At 40.7% G+C, this 18,437-nt stretch overlaps 1 protein-coding gene and 1 non-coding gene across 2 annotated transcripts in view; one reads left to right on the top strand and one right to left on the bottom strand.

Annotated features, from left to right (window-relative positions):
* Positions 1 to 18,437, top strand: part of LOC101124317 (disintegrin and metalloproteinase domain-containing protein 20) — an 88,839-nt gene that overhangs the window by 48,339 nt on the left and 22,063 nt on the right. The window lies entirely within an intron of this gene.
* On the bottom strand, positions 5,649 to 5,752 carry LOC115930757 (U6 spliceosomal RNA). Its single transcript, XR_004067356.2, has one exon. It is a non-coding gene; the product is annotated as a U6 spliceosomal RNA (small nuclear RNA).

Raw genomic sequence — 18,437 nt, 5'->3', positions numbered from 1 at the left:
AGGCAGGCAGGCCTCCTTGAGCTGCAGTGGGCTCCACCCAGTACAAGCTTCCCGGCCGCTTTGTTTACCTACTCAAGCCTGAGCAATGGCGGGTGCCCCTCCCCCAGCCTCGCTGCCACCTTGCAGTTCGATCTCAGACTGCTGTGCTAGCAATGAGTGAGGCTCCGTGGGTGTGGGACCCTCCGAGCCAGGCATGGGATATAGTCTCCTGGTGTGCTGTTTGCTAATACCATTGGAAATGGGCAGTATTAAGGTGGGAGTTACCCGATTTTCCAGGTGCCGTCTGTCACAGCTTTGCTTGGCTATGAAAGGGAATTCCCTGACCCCTTCCACTTCCCGGGTGAGGCGATGCCTCGCCCTGCTTCAGCTCACGCTTGGCGCACTGCACTCACTGTCCTGCACCCACTGTCCGACAAGCCCCAGTGAGATGAACCCAGTACCTCAGTTGGAAATGCAGAAATCACCCGTCTTCTGTGTTGCTCACGCTGGGAGCTGTAGACTGGAGCTGTTCCTATTTGGCCATCGTGGAACCACCCCGCAGGGTTGTTGGTTTTTTCTTGTAAATTTGTTTAAGTTTCTTGTAGATGCTGGATATTAGACCTTTGTCAGATGGATAGACTGCAAACATTTTCTCCCATTCTGTAGGTTGCCTGTTCACTCTAATGATAGTTTCTTTTGCTGTGAAGAAATTCTTTAATTAGATCCCATTTTTCAATTTGGGCTTTTGTTGCCATTGCTTTTGGTGTTTTAGTCATGAAGTCTTTCCCTATGCCTATGTCCTGAATGGTATTGCCTAGGTTTTATTCTAGGATTTATATGGTTTTAGGTTTTACGTTTAAGTCTTTAATCCATCTTGAGTTAATTTTTGTATAAGGTGTAAGGAAGGGGTCCAGTTTCAGTTTTCTGCATGTGGCTAGCCAGTTTTCCCAGCACCATTTATTAAATAGGGAATCCTTTCCCCATTGTTTGTTTTTGTCAGGTTTGTCAAAGATCAGATGGTTGTAGATGTGTGGCATTATTTCTGAGGCCTCTGTTCTGTTCCATTGGTGTATATGGTTACTGTAGCCTTGTAGTATTGTTTGAAGTTGGGTAGCATGATGCCTCCCACTTTGTTCTTTTTGCTTAGGATTGTCTTGGCTATACAGGCTCATTTTGGATTCCATATGAAATTTAAGGTAGTTATTTCTAGTTCTGTGAAGAAAGTCAATGATGGCTTGATGGAAATAGCATTGAATCTATAAATTACTTTGGGCAGTATGGCCATTTTCATGATATTGATTCTTCGTATTCATGAATATGGAATGTTTTTCCACTTGTTTGTGTTCTTTCTTATTTCCTTAAGCAGTGGTTTATAGTTCTCCTTAAAGCAGTCTTTCATGTCCCTTGTAACTTGTATTCCTAGGTATTTTATTTTCTTTGTAGAAATTGTGAATGGGAGTTCACTTACGATTTGGCTCCCTGTTTGTCTATTATTGGTGTATGGGAATGTTTGTGATTTTTGCACATTGATTTTGTATCCTGAGACTTTGCCGAAGTTGCCTATCAAAGTAAGGAGATTTTGGGCTGAGATGATGGGCTTTTCTAAATATACAATCATTTCATCTGCAAAGAGAAATAATTTGACTTCCTGTCTTCCTATTTGAATATGCTTTTTAAAATTTCTCTGACCTGATTGCCCTGGCCAGAACTTCCACATTATGTTGAATAAGAGTGGTTAGAGAGGTCATCCTTGTCTTGTGTTGGTTTTCAAAGGGAGTACTTTCAGCTTTTGCCCATTCAGTATTATATTGGCTATGGGTTTGTTAGAAATAGCTCATATTATTTTGAGATATGTTCCATCAATACCTAGTTTATTGAGTGTTTTTAGCATGAAGGGGTGTTAAATTTTATCAAAGCCTTTTCTTCATTTATTGAGATAATCATGTGGTTTTTATCATTGGTCCTGTTTCTGTGATGGATTATGTTTATTGATTTGCATATGTTGAACCAGCCTTGCATCCCAGTGATGAAGCTGACTTGATCGTGGTAGATAAGCTTTCTGATGTGCTGCTGGATTCTGTTTGCCAGTATTTTATTGAGGATTTTTGCATCGATGTTCATCAGGGATACTGGCCTGAAATTTTCTTTTTTTGTTGTGTCTCTGCCAGGTTTTTGTATCAGGATGATGCTGGCCTCATAAAATGAGTTAGGGAGGAGTCCCTCTTTTTCTATTGTTTGGAATAGTTTCAGAAGGAATGGTACCAGCTCCTCTTTGTACCTCTGGTAGAATTTTTCTGTGAATCTGTCTGGTCCTGGGCTTGTTTTGGTTGGTAGGCTATTAATTACTGCCTCAATTTCAGAACTTGTTATTGGTCTATTCAGGGATTCAGCTTCTTCCTGCTTTAGTCTTGGGAGGGTGTATGTGTCCAGGAATTTATCTATTTCTTCCAGATTTTCTAGTTTATTTGTGTAGAGGTGTTTTTAGTATTCCCTGATGGTAGTTTGTATTTCTGTGGGATCAGTGGTGATATCCCACTGATGGGGATCCTTTTGTGGGTGACCTGCGCTTTCTCTCTAGCTGCCTTTAACATTCTTTCTTTCATTTCAACCTTGGAAAATCGATGATTTTGGGAATGATCTTATGTAGAATCTTGCAGGAGTTCTCTGTGTTTCCTCAATTTTACTGTTGGCCTCCCTAGCAAGATTGGGACAATTTTCATGGATGATATCTTGAAATATATGTTCCAAGTTGTTTGGTTTCTCCCCCTCCCTTTCAGGGACACCAGTGATTCATAGATTTGGCCTCTTTATGTAATCCCATACTTCTCAAAGAATTTGTTCACTTTTAAAATTCTTTTTTCTTTATTTTTGTCTGACTGTCTTATTTCAGAGAATCAGCCTTCAAGTTCTGAAATTCTGTTTGTTTTTGTTTTTTGTTTTGTTTTGTTTTGAGACAGTTTTGCTCTTGTTGCCCAGGCTGGAGTGCAATGGTGCAATCTTGGCTCACTGCAACCTCTGCCTCCTGGGTTCAAGCAATTCTCCTGCCTCAGCCTCCCAAGTAGCTGGGATTACAGGCACCTGCCACCATGCCCAGCTAATTTTTGTATTTTTAGTAGAGAGGGGCTTTCACCATTTTGGCCAGGCTGGTCTCGAACTCCTGACCTCAGATGATCTGGCTGCCTCAGCCTGCCAACATGCTGGGATTACAGGTGTGAGCCACTGTGCCCAGCCTGAAATTCTTTCTTCAGCTCGATTTATTCTGCTCTTAATACTTGTGATTGCATTGTGAAATTCTTGTGTTATTCAGCTCTGCCAGACCTGTTAGTTAGTTTCTTTTTTATACTTGTTATTTCATTCTTCATCTCCTATATCACTTCACTGTGATTTCCATTTTCCTTGGATTGAGTTTTGCCATCTCCTGAGTCTTGGTGATCTTTGTTCCTATCCATATTCTGAATTCTATTTCTGTCATTCCAGCCAGTTCAGCCTGGTTAAGAACTCTTGTTGGAGAACTGCTGCAGTCATTTGGAGGAAATATGACAGGTACTGAAGTTCTTACCTTGGTTCTTTCTCATCTGTGTGTGTGAGTGTTCCTTTAACTGCAGTGCAGATTGAACACAGTCAATAGATTTCTTTTCTGGATGTTTTCACTGGACCAAGACATTGTGTAGGGTCTTTATTTGAAGCTGACTTCTTGTCTCTGATTTCAGAGGGAGGTATGTTGATGAGGTATTTTTGGTGTTGAAGCCTTGGGGTGTGATCCAGCAGGTGACACTTAGGCTTATTGGTCAGTTGGTAGACTCTTGCTCCTTTGTGTGGCTCCCCTGTGTTTTCCTGCAGTTGCAGTCATGTTCCCTCTCAGTGCTCTGAAAATGTGGTTCCTCTCCCCCTTAAGTACAGGCTGTAGTTCACAATTTGGCCGTCCTGGGCTGCCCACTGCAGCTCTTGGGTGATTTCAGTGTTTATGTTCTTTTCCCAGCTTAGCGGCGCAGAGGAAGAGATCTTAGTAGTGGTTGTGGCCAAGGGTCATTTGCTTGATTCCTTGGGACTCCAACTCAGAGAGATGCAGGTCAGCAATTGCTCAGTGCAGTCAACCCAAGATGGAGAGTTTGTGCTGTGGGCCCAAGCCAGGGGTTCCCTGTCTGGTGACAAGCCATGGGGGCTATATGGAACCCGTGGGAGATGGACTGACGTCCTGCCCTTGGGTCAACTGCAGCTCACTGGAGGTATGAATAAGGCACTTAGGGTCTCTACTTCTTCATTAATCTGAGGGTGGCAAGGGCAGTTCCCTTGGGAGCTTTGCCAAGGGAGGTATGGACCTGTCGCTGGCCCAAAGACACCTATAGGAAGTGGCTAGAGACCCCGGTTGGGAGATCCTGCCCAGTAAGGAGGAATGGGATCAGGACCCGTTTTAAAAAGCAGTCTGGCCACGTTTTTGTAGAGCAGCTTTTCTGTGCGGCACTGGGAGTCCACTTCAGGGCCCAGTCACCCCAGACACTCCAAAGTCCAAAGGCTGGAATAGCTAACTCACCCAAACAGTAAAGATGGTGGCCTTCCCCTCCCTCTGGGAGTGCCATACCAAGAGTAATTCAGATCTCTGTTGGTTGGAGTGCCTAGGTGAGGTGGCTTGAGGCCTGAGTTGGGAGGTCCTGCCCAGTAAGGAGGAACAGGACTGGGCACCTGCTTAAAGCAGCAGTCTGGCCACATTTTGGTAGAATGGCTGTACTGTTCTGGGGGATCCCTTCTGCCCCAGGTCAGCTCAGACTCTCCAAAGCCTGAAGGCTGGAATGACTAAGGTGCCTGAACAGCAATGATGGTGGCCCACCCCAACCCCAGGGAGCTCCTTCTTAGCGAGGTGCAATGCCACTACTGGTAGCTGCTGGAATTCCAAGTCAGTGGGTCTTATCTTGTGAGGTGCTGTGGAAGTGGGGTCCGTGGGCTGTTGCTGCTCAGCCCCCTGGATTCATCCTCTTTCCTAGGGGCATGCACAGGAGTCTAACCTCCCACTTTGCTGGAGCTGCAGCTACGTTTGCTAGAAAGCCTCAGCATCTAAGGCTGCAGGGTCTCCATGCATGCCTGAGCAGCTGCTATGCCAAGACTCCACCTAGTTCTGTCTGTCAAACTGAAGACTGAAGGACCTGATGGAGTGCGTTCACAAGGAGACCTCTTGACCAGCAAGTTGCAAAGATCTGTGGGAGAAGCATGGTTTCCCAGGGCTGCTCATTCACTCACTGCTTCCCTGGGCAGGGGGGAAATCCCATGGCTCCATGTTGCTGCTAGGTGGGCCATTGTCCTGTCTTGCTTTTGTTTGTTCTCTGTGGGTCAGGCTGTTTCCTTGATTAACCCCAGTGTGAGTACCTGGATGTTTCAATTGAAGGTATTGTATTTATTCACCCCTTCTCTTCCTCTCCATGAGAGCCATGCACACTATCTGCTTCTATTCGGCCATCTTGGCCACTCCTTTTTTTTTTTTTTTCTTTTTACTATGCTATAAGAAGCAGTTCTTACAGCATTGGTCTATTTTTACTTTTATTTTTGGAAATTAAAAATTATTTATTATGTTATTTTTCACTATGGGCTACTTAGAAACTATATAGCATGTTTTTCCAAAGTGTGTATTAAAATTCTTTAGTTTTTAAAAATTTTTAAATAATAATTTTATTTAATATAAAAATATAGAGTACTTCACAAATTTGTGTGTCATCCTTGTGCAAGGGGCCGTGATAATATTCTCTGTATTATTCCAGTTTTAGTATTTGCTTCCAAAGTGAGCACTGCTAGTTTTTTTAGTTTTTTTTTTTTTTTAAGTTTTGTGGGTTCATAGTAGGTATATACATTTGTGGGGTACATGAGATGTTTTGATACAGGCATGTGATATTAAATAATCACATCATGGAGAATGGAATATCCATTCCCTCTAGCATTTTTCCTTTGTGTTACAAACAATCCAATTACGCTTTTTAAGTTATTTTAAAATGTAGAATTAATTTATTATTGACTATAGGCACCCTGTTGTGATATCAAATAGTAGGTCTTATTCATTCTTTCTATTTTTTAAAACCTATTAGCTATCCCAACCTCCCCTCCGCCATCACGTCCCCTTCCCAGCCTCTGGTAACGATTCTACTACTGCTCTATGTCCACAAGTTCAATTGTTTTGATTTTTACATTCCACAGATAAGCGAGAACATGCGATGTTTGTGCCTGGCTTATTTCACTTAACGTGACCTCCAGTTCCATCCATGTTGCTGCAAATGAAAATGACAGGAGCTCATTGTTTTTAATGGCTGAGTAGTACTCCATTATGTATATGTACCACATTTTCTTTATCCATTCATCTGTTAATGGACACTTAGGTTGCTTCCAAATCTTAGCTATTGTAAGCAGTGCTGGAACAAACATAGGAGTGCAGATATCTTTTAGATATACTGTTTACTTTCTTTTGAGTATATACCCAGGAGTGGGATTGCTGGATCATACGGTAGCTCTATGTTCATTTCTGTGAGGAACCTCCAAATTGTTCTCCATAGTGATTGTACTAATTTACATTCCCACCAACAGTGTACGAGGTTTCCCTTTTCTCCACATCCTCACCAGCATTGGTTATTGCCTGTCTTTAAGATAAAGGCCATTTTAACTAGGGTAAAAAGATATCTCATTATAGTTTCGATTTGCTGATGATCAATGATGTTGAGCATATTTTCATACACCTGCTTGCCATTAGTATGTCTCCTTTTGAGAAAGGTCTATTCAGATCTTTTGCCCATTTTTTAATTGGATTGTTAGATTTTTTTCCTATAGAGTTGTTTGAGCTCCTTATATATTCTGGTTATTAATCCCTTGTCAGATAGGTAGTTTGAAAATATTTTCTTCCATTCTGTGGGTTGTCTCTTCATTTTGTTGATGGTTTCCTTTGCTTTGCAGAAGCTTTTTAACTTGACGTGATCTCATTTGTCCATTTTTGCTTTGATTGCCTGTGCTTGTGGGGTATGCCTCAAGAAATTTTTTCCCAGAGCATTGTCCTGGAGAATTTCCCCAATATTTTCTTGTAGTAATTTCATAGTTTGAGGTCTAAGATATAAGTCTTTAACCCGTTTTGATTTTATTTTTGAATACGTTGAGACATAGGGGCCTAGTTTCATTCTTCTGCATATGGATATCCAGTTTTCCTAGCACCGTTCAGTGAAGAGACTGTCTTTTCCCCAGTGTATGTTCCTGGCACCTTTGTAAAAAATGACTTCACTGTAGGTGTGATGATTTGTTTGTGGGTTCTTTATTCTGTTCCATTGTCCTATGTGTCTGTTTTTACACCAGTACCATGTCATTTTGGTTACTATAGCTTTGTAGTATAATTTGAAGTCAGGTAATGTGATTCCTCCAGTTTTGTTATTTTTGCTTAGGATAGTGTTGGCTATTCTGTGGTTCCACATAAATTTTAGGATTGTTTTGTCTATTTCTCAATTTTTTTTTTTTTTTTTTTTTGAGACAGGGTCTTGCTCTGTCACCCACGCTGGAGTTCAGTGATGCAATCCTGGCTCACTGCAACCTCTGCCTCCCAGGCTTAAGCCATCCTCCCACCTCAGCTTCCTGAGTAGCTGGGACTACAGGCACATGCCACCACACCTGACTAATTTTTGTATTTTTTTGTAGAGACAGGGTTTTGCCATGTTGCCCAGGCTGGTTTCAAACTTCTGAGCTCAAGCAATTCACTCACCTCAGCTTCTTGAAGTGCTGGCATTACAGGCATGAGCCCCTGCATCCTGCCTTTTTTTTCCTTTGAATAATCTTCACAGATGATAAAAATATAAATCTATATAAATTTTATGATTTTTTTATTTCTGTGAAGAATCTTATTGGTATTTTGATAGGCATTGCGCTGAGTCTGGAGTTTCCTTTGGGTAGTATGCACATTTTAACTATGTTGATTCTTTCAATTCATAAACATGGAATATTTTCTATTTTTTGGTGTCCTCATCAATTTATTTCATCAGTGCTTTATAGTTTTCGTTATAGACATCTTTCATTTCTTTGGTTAATTCCTAGGTAGTTAAATTTTTGTTGCTACTGCAAATGGAATTACTTTGTAAATTTCTTTTTCAGATTGTTCAGTGTTGGCATATAGAAATGCTACAGATTTTTGGATGTTGATTTTGTATTCTGCAATTTTACTGAATTTGTTTATCAGTTCCAACAGTTTTATTGTGGAGTCTTTAGGTTTTTCCAAATATAAAATTATATCATCTGTAAACAAGGATCATTTGACTTCTTCCTTTTCAATTTGGATGCCCTTTCTTTCCTTCTCTTGTCTGGTTGCTCTAGCTAGGACTTCCAGTACTATGTCGAATAACAATGGTGAAAGTGGGCATCCTTGTCATGTTCTAGACCTTAGAGGAAAGGCTTTCTGACTTTTCCCATTCAGTATATACTAGTTGTGAGTCTGTCATATATGGCTTTTATTATGTTGAGGTATGTTCCTTCTATACCTAGTTTTTTGAGTCTTTATTATGAAGGGATGTTAAATTTTATCAAATGCTTTTTTAGCATCAATTGAAATGATCATATGGTTTTCATCCTTCATTCTGCTGATCTGATGTATCACATCAGATCATGTATTGTCTGTCCTTGCATCCCAGATGTAAATCCCCCTTGGTCATGATGAATGATTTTTCTAATGTGCTGTTGAATTAGGTTTGCTAGTATTTTGTTGAGGATTTTTGCATCAATATTTATCAGAGATATTTGCCAGTAGTGTTTTTTTTTTATGTGTCTTTGGTATCAGGGTAATACTGGCATTATAGAAAGAGTCTAGAAGTATTCTCTTCTCCTCTACTTTTCAGAATAGTTTGAGTAGGATTGGTATTAGTACTTCTTTAATGTTTGGTATAATTCAGCAGTGTCACCATTGAGCGCCAGGCTTTTCTTTACTGGGAGACTTTTTATTACAGCTTCAATCTCATTACTTGGTTTTGTTCTGGACAGGTTTTGGATTTCTTCATGGTTCAATTTGTTTTTTTTGAGACAGAGTCTCAAAAAAAAGGAGTGCAGTGGTGTGGTCTCAGCTCACTGCAACCTCCACCTCCTAGGCTCAAGCAATTATTGTGCCTCAGCCACCCAAGTAGTTGGGATTACAGGCACGTGCCACCATGCCTGGCTAATTTTTTGTACTTTTAGTAGAGACAGGATTTCACCATGTTGGCCAAGTTGGCCTTGAACTCCTGGCCTCAAGTGATCCACCCACCTTGGCCTCTCAAAGTACTGGGATTACAAGCATGAACCACCATGCCTGGCCCATGGTTCAGTCTTGTTCTCGTAATAGTGAGTGAGTTCTCACAAGTCTTGATGGTTCTATAAGTAGAAGCTTCCCCTGCTCTTGCATCTCTCACCTGCCCCCATGTAAGACGTGCTTGCTTCCCCTTCCCCTTCTGCCATGATTGTAAGTTTCCTAAGGCCTCCTTTCCATGCTTCCCATTAATCCTGCAGAACTGTGACTGAATTAAACCTCTTTCCTTTATAAATTAGCCAGTCTCAGGTAGTATCTTTAAAGCAATGGGATAATGGACTAATACAGTAAATGGGTACTGGTAGAATAGGGTACTGCTATAAAGATAACCTGAAAGTGTGGAAGCAACTTTGGAACTGGGTAATGGGCAGAGGTTGGAACAGTTTGGAGAGCTCAGAAGAAGACAGGAAGATGTGGGAAAGTTTGGAGCTTCCTAGAGACTTACTGAATGGTTTTGACCAAAATGTTGATAGTGATATGGACAATGAAGTCCAGGTTGAGCTGGTCTCAGATGGAGATGAGGAACTTATGTTTAAAAGGAAATCAGAACATAAAAGTTTGGAAAATTTGCAGTCTGACCATGTGGTATAAAAGTAAAACCCATTTTCTGGGAAGAAAGTCAGGATGGCTGCAGAAATTTGCATAAGTAATGAGGAGCCAAATGTTAATGCCAAGACAATGGGGAAAATGTCTCCAAGGCATGTCAGAGACCTACTGGGAAGCTTCTCCCGTCACAGGCCTGGAGGCCTAAGAGGGAAAAATGGTTTTGTGGGCCAGGCCAGGGACCTGCTGCTTTGTGCAGCCTTGGGACTTGGTGCTCCATGTCCCAGCCACTCCAGCCTTAGCAGTGGCTAAAAGGGGCCAAGGTATGGCTTAGCATTGCTTCAGAGGGTGCAAACCCCAAGCCTTGGCAGTTTCCACATGGTGTTGGGCCTGTGGATGCACAGAAGGCAAGAGCTAAGGTTTGGGAACCTCCAACTATATTTTAGAGGGTGTATGGAAATGCCTGGAAGTCCAGACAGAAGTCTGCTGCAAGAGTGGAGCCCTCATGGAGAACCTCTGCTAGGTCACTGCAGAAGAGAAATGTGGGGTTGCAGCCCCCATGCAGAGTCCCCACTGGGGCACTTCCTAGTGCAGCTGTGAGAAGAGGGCCACCATCCTCCAGACCCCAGACCCACTGACAGCTTGCACTGTGTACCTGAAAAAGCCACAGACATTCTGGGTTTTTAACTTGCATGGGTCTTGTAGCTCCTTTATTTTGGCCAATTTCTCTCATTTGGAATGGGAACATTTAACCAATGCCTGTACCCCCACTGTATCTTGGAAGTAACTAACTTGTTTTTGGTTTTACTAGATGAGACTATGGATTTGGACTTTTGAGTTAATGCTGGAATGAATTAAGACTTCGGAGTATTGTTGGGAAGGCATGATTGGTTTTGGAATGTTAGGACATGAGATTTGGGAAAGGATGGGGCAGAATGATATGGTTTGGCTCTGTGTCCCCACCCAAATCTTATCTTGAATTGCAATCCAAATTGTAATCCCCATGTGTTGAGGAAAGGACCTGGTGGGAGGTGATTGGATGATGGGGGTGGTTCCCCCATGCTTTTCTCATGATAGTGAGTTCTTACGAGATCTGATGGTTTTATAAGTAGACGTTTCCATGGCTCTCATGCTTCTTGCCTGCCACCATGTAAGATGTGCTTGCTTTCCCTTAGTCCTCCACCATGATTGTAAGTTTCCTGAGGCCTCCTAACCATGCTTCCTGCTAAGCCTGCAGAACTGTGAGTCAATTAAACCTCTTTCCTTTATAAAATACCTAGTCTCAGGTTGTATCTTTATAGTAGTGTGAGAATGGACTAATACAGATATGGACAGTGAAGTCTGGACTGAGGAGGTCTCAAATGGAGATGAGGAACTTATTGGGAACTGGGATAAAGGTCACTCTTGTTCTGCTTTAGCAAAGAGACTGGTGGCATTGTGCCCCTGCTCTAGAGATCTGTGGAACTTTGAACTTGACAGAGATGATTTACATTATCTGGCAAAAGAAATTTTTTTTTATAAGACAGGGTCTCACTCTGTCACCCAGGCTAGCATGCAGTTGCGTGATCTCAGTCACTGCAACCTCTGCTTCCCAGGCTCAAGCAATTCTCCAGCCTCAGCCTCCCAAATAGCTGGGCCTACAGGTTCACACCATCACACAGAGCTAATTTTTATATTCTTTATAGAGAAAGGATTTTGCTGTGTTGCCCAGGCTGGTCTCAAACTCCTGAGCTCAAAGCGACCTACCCACCTTAGGCTCCCAAAATGCTGAGATTATAGGCATGAACCACCGTGTCTGGCCAGGTGGAAGAAATTTCTAAGTAACAAAGCATTCAAGCTGTGGCCTGGCTGCTTCTAAAAGCTTATGCTCATTTGCATAAGCACTGAAATGAATTGAAACTTGAACTTATATTTAAAAGGAAGCAGAGCATGAAAGTGTGGAAAATTGCAGCCTGGCTATGTGGTAGAAAAGAAAAACTCATTTTCAGGGGGAGGAATTTAAGCCCAAGCTGGCTGCAGAAATTTGCATAAGTAAAGAGGAGCCAAATGTTCATAGCCAAGACAATGGGGAAAATGCCTCCAGGGCATTTCAGAGACCTTCACGGCAGCCCCTCCCATCACAGGCCCAGAAACCTAAGAGGGAAAAATGGTTTCATGGGCTGGGCCTTGGTCCTCAGGCCTCACTGCCCTGTGCAACCTAAGGACACTGCTCCCTGCATTCCAGCCACTCCAGCTCCAGTCGTGGCTAAAAGAGCCCCAGATATGTCTCAGATCACTGCTCCAGAGGGTGCAAGCTGGAAGCTGCCAAGACTTCTATGTGGTGTTAAGCCTGTAGGTGCACAAAGGGCAAGAGTTGAGGCTTGGGAGTGAAGTGACACAAGCACCCCTGTGGCCACCACCACTGTGACTTTGTTGGGTCAGACCTGCCGCCAGAACAGCACTGAGTCTCACCCAAGGCCTGCTGTAACAAATCCCTTGCTACTGTCTGTGTTTACACAAGGTCCTGGGGCTGTACAATTAGCAGGTGGAAAAGCCACCCAGGCCTGTGTTTTTTTTTTTACTTTAGGAAAGCAAGTTCCTCGAAACCTCAGGTGGGTCCAGAGATGCTCTCTGGGAGTTGAGGACTAGAGTCAAAAGCTTTAGCAGCCTACCTGGTGTTCTATTTTACTGCAGCTGAGCTGGAACTCAAACTACAAGATGCAATCTTTTTCACTATTCCCTTCCCTTTCCAAAGGCAGAGGAGCCTCACTCCATAGCCACCACCATCACATGCCACAAGGAGTACTGCCAGACTACTGGTAATGTTCCCTTAAGACTCAAGGGCTCTTAAGTCAGCTGTGGTGAATGCTGCCTGGCCTGGGACTCACCCTTCAGTGGGCTCCCCTCCAGCCCAGGGCAGGTCCAGAAATGCCATCCAAGAATCCAGTCCTGGAATCAAGGACCCCAAGAGCCCACTTGGTGCTCTACTTCTCTGTGGCCATGCTGATACGTAAGGTAGAAGACAAACTCCCCTTTACTTTTCCCTCCGCTTTTTTCAAGCAGAAGGAGTTTCTCCCAATAGCCACCACAACTGGTAATGTGCTTTGTCTCACCTGAAGCTGGCAAGTCTCAGAGGCTCACCCAAGATTCTTGACATAGTACCTGGGTATTGCTGCTGATTATTCAGGGCTTAAGGGCTCTGTAGTTAGCAGGTGATGAATGCTTCCATGTCTGGGCCCTTTTCTTCAAGGCAGCAGGTTTCCTTCTGGCCCAGGATGTGTCTAGAAATGTTGTCCAAGAGCTAGGGCCTGAAACGGGGGCCTCATGACTCTGGCCAGTGCCCTATCCTGCTGTGGCTGAGCTGATATCCCAGTTGCAAAACAAGTCCTCCCCATTCTTCCCACTCCTCTCTTCAAGTGGAAGGAAGGACAACCAGGTCTCTTGCAAGCTGTGAAGTCTGATTTTAGAGGAGGAGTGATGCCAGCACTCCCTTAGCCACCCTGGCTGGTGTCTCAGTTGGTCACGTGTCCCCCACCCCCTTCCCCCCCGCCACCAACCCAGTTGACTGACTCTGGGCCTAGCTCAGCACTAGGACTTATCTTAGAGTTGCAGTCCTTATAGCCTATACTGCCTTTCAAATTTACTTAGAGACATGCAGCACTGTAGCCCTCAGTGGTGAGGTTTGCAGGTACTCAAGTATGGACTGCTGGGACTAGCAGTTCCCCTCTGGCTAGGGCTTATTTAAATGCTCCCTCTATGGGCAAGTGTCAGCTGAGTTCAGTCTGATTTTCCTTTCTGGTCTAACAGGACAGCACTGAGTTTAATCCCTCCAATTGCTGTGCTCTCTCTCCCCCAGCATCCAGAGATTCTCTCTGCACCCCACTACAGTTGCCTGGGGCAGGAGTGGTGGTGTCGGGAATTCAAGACTGTTTTTTTCTATTTCTTTGGTCCCTCTTTCAGGGATACAAAGTAATATGAAGATAAAACCAGGTACTAGGAGTGCTCTTGTGATTTTTGGTTCTTATGAAGGTTTTTTTTTTTTTTCTGTGTAGATAGTTGTTAAATTGGTGTTCTTGCAGTGGTGACAATTGGTAGAGCCTTCTGTTCCACCATATTGCTCCACCTCTGCTCCTGCTTTCACATTGGGTTATTTTTTAATTTTTAAAATTAATATACTTTATTTTTTGGAATATTGTTAGGCTTACAGAAAAACTGAATAGAAAGTACAGGAAGCTTCCATTTACTTCCTGTCTCCCCTACCCACATTCTCCCCTATTATTAACATCTTGCATTGGTAGGTACAGTTGATACAATTGATGAATCAATATCAATACATTGTTACTAACTCAATTCATAGTTTACATTGAGGTTCACCCTTTGTGTTGTACATTTCTATGGATTTGAAAAACACATGTCATGTATCTACCATTGCAGCACAATACAGAATAGTTTCACTCCATAAAAATCCCATGTGTGCCAGCTATTCATTCCATCTCTTTAACACTGACTCCCCAACTCTGGAAGCCACTGATATTTTTAATCTCTATAGTATCGCCTTTTACAGCATTGGAAATATAAAAGTATGTCAGCATTACACCTATTCAAGGATATCTTTGTTGCTTTCAATTTTTATCAATTATGAGTAAATCAGCTATAGATATATGTACACAGATTTTTGTGGACATAAGTTTTCAATACATTTGTGTAAATACCTAGGAGTGTGATAACTGGATTATATGGTAAGACAATGTTTAGCTTAGTAAGAAACTGCCAAAATGCCTTCCAAATTGGCTGTATCATTTTGCATTCCCGCCAGCAATGAAGGAGAGAGTTTCTGTTGCTCCACAACCCTACCATCATTTCGTGTTGTTGGTGTTTTAGATTGTAGCCATTCTAATAGATTATGTGTGGTGGTATCTCGTTGTGGTTTTAATTTGCAATTCCCTAATGACATGTGATGTTGAGCATCCATAAATATGCTTATTTATTATCTGTATATCTTCTTTGGTGAAGTATATGTTCAGATTTTTTGCTTATTACTTAATGGGTTGTTTTTTCTTACTGTTGAGTTTTAAGAGTTCTATCTATATTTTGGATACAAATGTTTCATCAGATATGTGCTTTGCAAATATTTCCTTCCAGTTCATGGCTTGTCTTTCCATTCTCTTAACAGTGCTTTTTACAGAACTGAAGTTTTTCATTTAAAAAAGTCCACCTGATCATTTTGTTCATTCAAGGAACATTCATGCTTTTTGTATGATATATAAAACTCATTGCCAAATCCAAAGTCATATACGTTTTCTCCTATATTAGTTTCCAGAAGTTTTAAAGTTCTTTTAAAAAGTTATTTATTTATTTAATTGAAATGTTGTATGTATGTATGGGGTACAATTTAATGTTTTGATACATATCTATGTTGTATAATGATCCAATCTGGGTAATCAGTGTATCACCTCATGCATTTACATTCCTTAAGGTGAGAACCTTCAAAAGCCTCTCTTCTAGCTAGTTTGTAATATACAATATTTTAATGTCAACCATAGTCACGATACTGTGCAATAGAACACCAGAATTTACTCCTTCTATCTAATTGTAACTTTGTACCCATTGACCAACTTCTCCTATCCTCCTCTTTTCCTCTATCTGAAGTCTTTGGTAACCACTGTTCTATTCTTTGCTTCTGTGATATCAGCTTAAAAAAATAGATTCCATGTATGAGTGAGATCATGCAGTGCTTGTCTTTTCTGTGTCTGGCTTATTTCATGTATCATGATCTCCTCCAGGTTCATTCATGTTGTCTCAGATCGTAGGATTTCATTCCTTTTTATGGCTGAATAGTGTCCCATTGTGTATATATACCACATTTTCAATATCCATTCATCCATTGATGGACACTTAGATATGTTTCATATCTTGGCTTTTGTGAATAGTGCTGCAATAAACATGAGAGTGCAGATATCTCTTCAACATATTGATTTCCTTTATTCTGGGTATAAACTCAGCAGTGGGACTGTGAGGTCATATGGTAGTTCTATTTTTACTTTTTTCTGAGGAACCTCCATACTGTTTTCCATAATGGCTGTACTACTTTACATTCCCACCAACAGCATATGAGTATTCTTTCTCTCTATCCTTGCCAACATTTTTAAAAAATCTTTTTGATAATAGCCATCCTAGCTGAAGTGAGGTGTTATCTCCCTTTGGTTTTGATTTGCATTTCTCTGATGATTAGTGATGTTGAGCATTTTTTCATATACCTATTGACCATTTGTATATCTTCTTTTTAAAAATGTCTATTCAGGTCTTTTTGCCCATTATTAGGTTGAGGTATTTGGTTTTTAGCTGTTGAATTGTTTAAGTTCTTTATATATTCTGTATGTTAACCTCTTGTCAGATAAATAGTCTTAAAATTTTTTTACATTCTGCAGGTTGTCTCCTCACTCTGTTAATAGTTTATTTTGCAGTGCGAAAGTATTTTAGTTTGATATAATCCTGTTTGTGTATCTTTGCGTTTTTTGCCTGTGCTTTTGAGGTCTTATTTTTCCAAATTCTTGAAAAATTCAGCCCAATATTGGGAAGCATTTTCTTTATGTTTTCTTCTACTAGTTTCATAGTTTTTGTGTTTTATATTTAAGATTTTAATCCATTTTAAGTTAATTTTTGTATACGGTGAGAGTTAGGGATCTGGTCTCATTCTTCTGCATAGAATATCCAATTTTGCTAGCATAATTTATTAAAGAGACTGTCTTTTCTCCAATGTGTGTCCTTGGCACCTTTGTCAAGGATCAGGGTTGTTGATTTGTTTCTGGGTTTTACATTCTATTCTACTGGTCTATGGATCAGTTTCTATGTCACTACCATGATGTTTTGGTTACAATAGCTTTGTAATATATTTTCAAGCCAGGTAGCATGAGGCCTCCAGCTTCACACTCCAATGGAATCTTTTATGATTTCATGTAAATTTTATGGTTTGTTTTTTCTTTATCTGTGAAGAATGTCATTGGTATTTTGATAGGGATTGTATTAAATCTCATTGCTTTGGGTAGTATGGCCATTTTGAAAACATAAATTCTTCCAGTCTATGAACACTTCTACTTATTTGTATCCTCTTCAGTTTCTTTCATCAAAGTTTTATAGTTTTCAGTGTAGAAATCTTTCACCTGCATGGTTATGTTTATTCCTAGGAGTTTGTTGTTGTTGTTGTTGTTGTTGCGATTGTAAATAAAATTGTTTTCTTGATTTCTTTTTAAGATAGTTCACTATTAGCATATTGAAATGGTAATCATTTTTATGTTGATTTTGTAGCCTGTAACTTTTAATTGAATTTGTTTATTATTTCTAGAGGTTTTTTGGTGGAGTCTTTAGGGTTTTCTCTATACAAAATGAAGTCATCTGCAAACAGGACCAATTTGACTTCCTCTTTTCCAATTTGGATGCCTTTTACTTCTTTCTCTTACCTAATTGATCTGGCTAGGACTTCCAGTACAATATTGAAAGTGGGCCTTCTTATTTGGTTCCTGAGCTTTTCCCTGTTCACTATGATGTTAGCTGGGAGTTTGTCATATATGGTCTTTGTTGTGTTTAGGTGCATAACTCTATACCTAATTTGTTGAGAAATTTTGTCATGAAAGGATGTTGAATCTTGTCAAATTATTTTCTGCATCTGTTAAAATATCACATGGTTTCTGTCACTCTTTCTTGTAACGTGGTGTAGTGCATTTGTTGATTTGTGTATGCTAAATCATCTTGCATCACTGGCATTAATCCCACTTGATCATATTGAATAGTCTTCTTAATATGCTGTTGGATTTGGATTGCTAACACCTTACTAAGAATTTTTGCATGTACATTCATCAAGGAGTTTTTGTTGGCCTGTTGTTTTTGTTGTTGTTGTTGTGTTGTTTGGTTTTGGAATCAGGGCAGTAGTGGCCTGGTAAAACTAGTTTGGCAATATTCATTCCTTTTCAGTTTTCTGGAATAGTTTGAGGAGAATAGGCATTAGCTCTTCAAATGTTTGTAGAATTCAGCACTGAAGCCCTTAGTTCCTGAGCTTTTCTTTGATGAAAGACTTTTTATTACTGATTCAGTTTCCTCGCTCATGTATTACTGATTCAATTTCCTCACTCATCACTGGCCTGTTCAAATTTTCTATTTCTTCATAATTTAATGTTGGTAGGTTATATCTGTCCAGGAATTGATCCCTTTCTTCTGTGTTATGAAATTTGTTGTCTAATAGTCTCTTATGACCCTTTGTATTCCTGTACTATCAGTTGTAACATCTCCTTTTCATCTGTATTTTATTTATTTCAGCCTTCTCTCTCTTTTTTTCTTAGTCTAGATAAAGGCTTGTGGATTTTGTTTTTTAAACCAGCTCTTCATTTCATTGATCTTTATTTTAGTCTTTTTTTGTTTATTTCTTCTCTGAGCTTTATTATTTCCTTTTTAGTTTGCCAATTTTGCCAATTTTGAGTTTGGTTTGTTCCTGCTTATCTCTAGCCTAAGTCTTAAAGATTAAGAGCTTGTGAACAGAATATTGGCAGAAATATGGACAATAAAGGCCTTTCTGATGAGGTCTCAGATGGAAATGAGGAATATCTTATTAGAAACTGAAGGTAAGGTCATCCTTGTTATAAAGTGGCAATAAACTTGGCTGAAT

This window comes from Gorilla gorilla, chromosome 15, assembly GCF_029281585.2.
Source record: "Gorilla gorilla gorilla isolate KB3781 chromosome 15, NHGRI_mGorGor1-v2.1_pri, whole genome shotgun sequence".
NCBI classification, from domain to species: domain Eukaryota; kingdom Metazoa; phylum Chordata; class Mammalia; order Primates; family Hominidae; genus Gorilla; species Gorilla gorilla.
The sequence above is the reverse complement of the archived record's forward strand: the minus strand, read 5'-3'. Positions and strand labels throughout refer to the sequence as shown.